Source organism: Neofelis nebulosa, chromosome 12, assembly GCF_028018385.1.
Source record: "Neofelis nebulosa isolate mNeoNeb1 chromosome 12, mNeoNeb1.pri, whole genome shotgun sequence".
In the NCBI taxonomy this organism is placed as follows: Eukaryota; Metazoa; Chordata; class Mammalia; order Carnivora; family Felidae; genus Neofelis; species Neofelis nebulosa.
Window position 1 is genome coordinate 66,807,502 of NC_080793.1, and position 7,982 is coordinate 66,815,483.

Consider the following 7,982-nt stretch of genomic DNA (forward strand, 5'->3'; position numbering starts at 1 on the left):
CCTCACCAAGCATCAGCCCCGAGAAGGAGGGCACATCACAGGCCCATCTCGGGGGAACCTCTGCTGTAGAAACCTGTGCAGCTTCTTTCCTGCCCCTCCTCCCTACACCTACACTCTTCTTCATCTTTTTCGAGCAAAGACTTGGCCCTGTGAGCAATAGTCACGACCAGCAAGCATCCGAGGCTGGGGTTCTGGGAGATTAGCAGCTGTCCGCTGGGCCATTTCCTGCTCCTGCCACACACATTTCCAGAGGTGCCCATGACAGGGGACTGACCTCCTTAAAATCCCCTTCCAGGGGCTCCTCCCTGGTCCTCCCTCCTCCAGGGTGTTCAGCAGGGACCTGCACTCCCAACCCTATCCTGACCCGTGTCTGGAAGCGGCTGAGTTCAGAGGGGTCTGAGGCTCCAGCCTCTCAGAAATGCACAATCTTTGGTTGCAAAGATGAAGTCTGATCTACCCTCAGGTGGCCACCCAAAGCATAGCAAAGGTCTCTGGAAATAGCCCCTCAGAGCCACCTTTTCAGGCAGCTGTGGAGTGGATCCCTGTGATGAGCCTGGGTGAGCAGACACATGGTCACCTGTCTCTGTGCCCTGTTGTGAGCCCAGGGCTGGCACCCATAGTAGGTGCTCAGCAAAGGTCTGGGGTATAATGAATCAGACAACATTACTCCCCATAAAGTTTGGCCTGATTAAGTCTTCCAGAATCCAATGTTCTGAAAAGACTATGGCGTTATCCCATGTATGAATTGAAACTGAGGAAAAAAAAATTGAGTAGTAAAGAAAAAGAGAAAAGAAGCCAAACTAAATTCTTACTTCTTCTTCCCATGATACCACTTTAAAGAATTTTTTTTTTTTAAGTAGGCTCCACACCCAGTGCAGAGCTGGGCCTGAGCTCATGACCCTGAGATCAAGACCTGAGCTGAGACCAAGAGTGAGATGCTTAATTGACTGAGCCACCCAGACATCCCTTAAAGAATTTTTTTTTGAAATAACACACATGAAATTCTTCCAAAACAAAATCTTTTTTTTTTTTTTTTCTATATCCCTCTTTTTGGGAGTCCTGCTTTGCTGGATGGTCTAAACACAGCAGATAATCTTCTGCATCCCTCTGCAAGCCTTATTGTTACCTGGATTTTTTTTTTTTAATGTTCTACCTTTATATATTTTCTCTATTTAAAAAAATTGTAGTAAAATAGAATATAAAATTGTTCATTTTAACTACACTTACAAGCACATGCACATTGCCATGCACCATCACTAGCATCTGTCCCCAGAACTCTTTTCGTCTTCAGAACTGGATCTACTGTTTTACCCTTTGTGAAGGCCTTCCACTTGTCAAGCTCGGATCTCCTGACCACCCTCTCAATTTTACTGCCTCACAGGCATGTAGCCGCTGTTTATGTAGGAAGACCTAAGTCAGCCCTTCGCTTTGGAGTGGCTTTTCAGGGTCACCCCATCAGGGTTTAGTAAGACCCGTGTGGACTCAGCACACGAGGGGAGCCGGTCAATTTCAACATTTCAGGGAATCCTGTAGTTGTAATTAAAACCCCCTTTCTGCAAACTGTCCACCAGAATCTCCACCTACAGTGCCATCCAGATTTGGAACTAGTCAGAACTCCCACAGTGTCCTCTAGCTGCTGTGGTCCCTGGGAATCTCCTGTCCAAAAGGAGACCACAGGCACCAGAGAGCAGCCTAAGGGTGGACTTTGTGCCAATGGTCAGCACCGCCCATAGGAGACAAAGAGCAGGTTCCCAAGTGCATTTCACGGCAACACTAAGAAAAAGATCCTAGGAGGCTTTGCTTTCTGGCTCCTAAGAACTTGCACCCTATGAGTCTCACTGTGGCTGAAGGAAATGAGACGTGTTCTGGTTTCTTCCCTCCTGTAGGGGGTGGAGCCGGCTTCCCATGGTGAGACTTTGCCAGACAGTTCCAGCTTCACCTGAGTTCATGCACTAAAGATGTCAAAAGGCTCCCTGGCCTGCCTCCATGGCCTTTCCCAGGATGGGACAGTGAGGTCAGTGGTCTTTAAGCCCTTTGGATTTGGGTTGTAATGATTCCTATTATGGCTTCAACACTTCAGACATCCCAGTGGTTCTGCATCCTTGTGAACACTTGCCAATCCAGGCACCTGCATGAAAGAGAAGTATAAAAACTCTTGCTTTCCTTTGCTTTTATTTGCCCAGCATCCTCCCTCTGTCCCCTTTTTCCTGTTAACAGAATTTCCTTCTTGGGCTTCTTTCCCAAACTCAACCCATGGTCCCAGGGCCAGGCCATCACATTTTGCACAAGGCTACTCCAGGACCCATGTGGGACCAGATCCTTCTCTGGGATTTTACATACAGATGAAGGCAGAGACCAACCCCTTGCCTCTGGGTTCCAGTGGCCTTGTGCCATGTTCCTCCCCTGTGACACTCTTTTTGAAGGAGGAGAGAGAGAAGTGACCTTTCAGGATGGAGGCGACACAAAAAAAGATCGTCCACTCTTCTAGAGTGACCAAAGCTTCTATCTCAGTGCCATCCTTTCCTGGCATGTCAATGTGCAGCTTTTAGTATCATTTCATTCATTTTTGTTTTTTTTTCTCATTATAACATAGACCATTTTTATTGCAGACAATTTGGGCAAGACAGAAATAAACAGTATTCCCAGCCCCACGGAAAAAATCATCGTTACCATCTTATTTTTCCTTCCAATCCTTTTTCCTTTCTTTAAACAGTCTTTAGATTTTACTAAATGCAGGTTTTGTCACTGAGCGTTTCCATGCAAGTCAAAGCTGGCATTTACAGCACATGGCCTGGGCCGCGGGCTCTGTCTGGAAAGAAGGGCAGGAGATACGAATCTTTGGCAGTAGGTTTTCTCTTGCTCCTGTGGGTTGGTCCCTGCACCTCTGTACAGACAGAAAAAGCTCCCCATGTGCCTGGCCGGCACTCAAGGACTCCAGTGGTGTTGGGTCACCCAAGGACAACGGAAGGGACTCCCTTCTTCAAGTGACAACAGTGTGAAAACCATCTGGGCTCTTCCCGCCTCCCCCTACCATCCCCAGTTTTAGTACTAATGCCCCCAAATGAGCCGTGTATTTCCACACAGGAGTTTAGGTTAACTGACTTCCTGGACTTCAGTTTGGTTTGCCCTGCCATGTGGGGTTTTGGCAATTGAAGAAAAAAGAGAGAAAAAGGATTCCTTTTGAATGAAACTCCAACAAACTAATGAAACAAGGGACATTTTATTTATAAAAAAATGAAACAAAAGGAAAAAGAACAAAAAAGAAAAATCAGCAACTTATTGACTACATCTTATAGATTAAGTAAACTTAACTTTGTTAATACACGTATATACACATACTGCATGTAGATAGATAAGTGATAGATGCTATAACATTAAAATTACACGCTTCTCAGGACAGAAGAATTAGGACGTGTTTCCTCACTTCAACCTAAAACCCCATCACTACTTAAAATCACTGCAGGAAATCTTGCTTCCTCGCATTCTTTGTCGGACTTCACAGACAGGAAGTCATCGAACCAGGATCTACATGTGAAAAACATCTGCTCCGCGCAAATGACAGCGGACTGCCACCGAGCAGGAGTCAGGGGTCTGCTGAGTCCTCCCGCAGACCTTCCTTTCCTGCAGCTGTGTCACCTTCTACCTGAGATGAGCGGGAATGATCAGCGGACACTCTGAGGGTTCTGCGTGGACGCGCACGTTGACGTTTACACAAGAGCAGCAAGGACGTGTCTTACCATGAAAACAACACTGTGTGTGAAATCACTCTAGAAAAGGATTCCTTCCTCCCCTTGCATGTGAAATGAAACACAAAAATTTCTGGAAAACCACAACTCAGGGGGGAGCACCTCAGGCGGTGATCAGCAGACAGCAGGGGACAGAGAGGGAGAGTTCCCTGGATGGTCTCAGACACAGCCTCACAGCCTCTTCTGCAAAGGCCTCACATGTTGTCTGTTTGTCAGTCAGACAGTGGGATTCCAGAAATGGGAGTCTGTCCTACAAATATCAAAGGGATAAACAGAGGACATGGCCTGACAAGGAAAAGACTATAAGAAACACATTTGGGATAAATGTACTTTTTTTTTTTTTTTAGGACAATTCATACAGTAGTTAAAAAAATTTCATTGAAAAGTTAGGAATTCCAGTAAAATTATCAGTAAGAACCAAGGTGCTGGCAGATGAGAGATGATCTAGGACACAGGGAGGAGGGATACTGGCTTCTCAATTGGCCAAAGGACAGGCTGTGGTCTGCTCTGTAACTACAAAGACCGTTCACACACAGTGGAATGTGTGGGAGGAGGGAGGTAGTGGCAGAGAAACTGGTGAAGCAGGAGGGAGGGCGGGGACCTTCAGGATGTGGGCACAGGGAGGGATGCCGGAATTTCTGCCGGGACTATGGGCTGCACCCCCCTGTTCTGCAGTCCAAAGACACCCTGCCCAAGCCAAAGGCTGCCCTCACCAGGACACGACGGAGCTGATGGAATTATAAGATGTGCCACTGTTACAGCTGGAGTCATAGGCCTCCTGGCCATTGCCATCGAGGTTGATTTTGAACACTGAGGATGCCTTCAGTAGAAAGTCTGCTGCATCCCGATGCCCCAGCTCCCACAGTTTGGACATGAGGATGCCGACCGTGCTCTCGGGGTAGGGGGCCCATTCCCGGAGCAGAGCGTGGACCGGGCTTGGGAGGAACTCCTTGGAAGCCCCGTTATTGGTGTTGTACTTTGCCACAAGGTCGGGGAGACCCAAGTTCATGGCCAGAAGGCACCAGTCCTTCCCCATGGGGTCGGGCGGGTCCAGCAGACGACACAGTTTCCTCCGGGTCAGGAGGTTCAGATCTGATGCATGGATGTCCATCCCTAGGCTGGCCTGTGAGTACACGTCATGACACCCAAAGCACATGATGCTGCTGAAGCTTTCCTTGTACCCACCCATGGTGTTAGCGAGGTCTCCTTCAAGGTCTGCTCCCAGAAGAAGTCCCGTGGCTGGTAGATCATGACGGGCTCATGGTGCTCCCTCAGCTGCTGGGGGCTCAGGTAATGCTTCACTGTCAGCAACCCTGGGGGTGTGGTGGCCATGAGGTTCTCTGCGGTGCTGCACACGGAGTCCAGCCGGAGGCAGCACTTTATCATTTCCATCTCTAGCCCTCGCTCCTGCACCTCCATGCCCTGGCTGTGGTTGACCAGAAGCACCAGCAGCTCGGCCCTGCGATTGGCAATCTTGCAGTTGTTTACCCGTAGACCCTCTCTTCATCCTCCTTCACCATCCAGGAATGGTGTAGTTTGTCTGTTTTGATCAGGTTAGGGATGTCCCTCATGGTCCTGCTGCTCAGGTCCCAGGCACAAATGTCCACGGCATCTAGGATCGGCAGCAGCTCCTCCAAGTGGCTGTCAGGCACCAGGTGTTGAACATCCTCCATGGTGTGACAGCGACAGTAAGGGTGCAGGGCCTGTGGGGTCTCCACGGAGACCAATTTTAATATAGAAGTACACATGGAGGTTTCTGAAATCTCTCCCCCCTGGCTGATGGGTGCATTTTCACTTGTCACCACCAAATGATGATGCAAAGGCAAGTGGCAAGCCCAGAGCAGTGTCCCAGGGAAGGCAGCTGCCATCCACCCGACAGGGGTGCTCTCCAAGGTTGGCTGTGTTTCTGATACAGAGAGGGTCTGAGGAAGAAGTGAGTGCGAGTTGCTCCCATCTAGCTCTGAAGGTGGGAGAACACCGATTTTTGGAGGGAGAACACAAGTCCCTCTGTGCTCTCTACCTCCCGGGAGCCCCAAGACCACCTGTGTCCTGGTGGTCACAAAACCCTGTCTGGTCAGACCTTCCTGAAGTAATGCCTGGGAAGGGAGGAGTTGGGACTATGATTGTCTACGCAAAATGAGCAAACATTTTAGAATTTCTAAAGGAAAAAAAGCAAGTTTTATTGGAGTCCAAGATAGGACAACTGCTAGGAGACACAATCTTCTCAAAGAAGAGAATGCTCCCAGAAAGGAACATTTAGTGTAGGGTCATATATATATGGTTATATATATAATATATAAAAATAATATATATATTTATATGTTAAATACATATAATAAAATATATTTACATAAAGAGTTACAAATTATCATGATGAAGGATATTCCAGAAAGTTACAGACTTTATCTTATGTTTTTAGCATATGCCAATCTGCATGATTTTAATCTTATGGGAACCAGGATTTTTATTCTTTTTCTTATTTTCATGTTCGGAATGCTTCTTTTTGGTCATTTTGCTAGCAAAGAGGATATATGCTCGGGGCAGGTGTGTGCTCGGGGCAGAAATAGAGCCTATGCTTTGAGGTTTTGCTAAGTCACTTTGACTTGGTAAATCTCAGTATAGCTTCTCTGTGAGCCCAGAAGCAGGGTCCACAAAGGTTAAAAGTTGAAAATTGTCTTTATTCATAAATTTTGGCTCCTGCCTTGAAATATTCTCCTGTGTGTTCCCCCACTGCCTTCCCCAGGCAGGCAGGTGTGGCTGGAGGCAGAGGTGAGGCTGGGGTGTGCATGGCTGTTGGCCTCTTGCAGGGGAGGATGCCAGGCTTGTGAAGAGCTGGAGAGTTGGGGGGTGAGGGAAGAAGCAGCAGGGAACTCGAGGAATCAGAATTCTAAACCAGTCCTGCCTTCCAGGTGGTCAGATAGTGTATTTATGTAAGTGGGAGTCAAAGTATGAGCTATTTCCCTGTTTGTTCACTCTAACCTTGTATTTTACATATTTACCCAGGGATGGGGGCTTCCTTTGCACTCCTGCCCATGGCTCACAAAGTGTCTGAGCCTGGATAACCCCATCCAAGTGCCCTCATATCTCACTGGCCTCCAAGATCACCTTCTACCTGGCCTCTCTGGGCAGTGGAAGGGAAATTCTTAAAACCAGAGTCAGATCTTGTGCCCGCCTGCTAAACCCTCCTGGACCAAACCCAATCTCCTTACCTAGGTATGTAAGGCCCCCTATCTTTCTGATTAGATCCCCTCAGGCACCTTTCTCCCAGACCACCATGCTCAAGCCCTGGTGCCAGCATGCATCAACCCACCTTTTGGTTTGTTTCCTGGGTGATACCCAACTCCCTGCTGCCCCAGGCCCTTTGCACTCACTGATCTCTCTGCCTTCCCTAATCCCTCCTCTGGCTGCCTCTTCTTTCTTGTCCTTCACATGTTGGTTTAAATGTCACATTTGGAGAGGGGTCCCGTGGGCAGTCAGTGGAAAGTAGCCATGGCCCCAAACTCTTTCTCTCATTTCACCCTGTTTGAATCCGTGCACTTACACCAGGCCAGCAATCCTCTCTGTAAAGTGACTGGTGTTCTCAATTGTGAATGCCATGTCTCCTAAACCTCTCATAAACAATAGGAAATGAAACAGGTGTTTTTGTTCCAATAAAACCTTATTTACAAAAACAGGTGGTGGGCCAGCTTTGGTTCATAGGCCACTCTTTGCCCACCCTTGACTTCCCCCATCGGGCAGTTTTCTTATTTGTTTACAAGTTGAGTCTTGCACACTGTGGACACTGTGCTCTGTGCTCACCACGGTCTCTCCTGTGCCTGGAACAGTTGTTGGCATACAGCAGACACTGTGGTTATCTTTGAAGCCCTGGTGAATCTGTTTCTTCTACTTTTCCTTTCTTTCAGTGCTTTTTCTCACTGGCAACTTAGCTCCACTTTCTCATTAGCAAAGGTGACTGAACCTCAGGAGACGGACATCAGTATCTGGAAAAGCCAGAGGACAGCACGGAGAGCTTACATTGCTTTCCCCACAAGGCAGGATGCAATGGGTCCCAGCATGGAAGGAGCAGCAACTCTCAGTGATGCAAATGCAGCTTATTTGTGCTGAATTTTAAATTTGGGGCAAACTGTACACCTTGTCTTATTTTCCAAAATATTCCTGGGCACCTTTCTTCACTGTGTTGTCTTAGGCTTAGAGAAAGTAACTACTCTAATATCAGCTTGCAAACAATCTGATTAG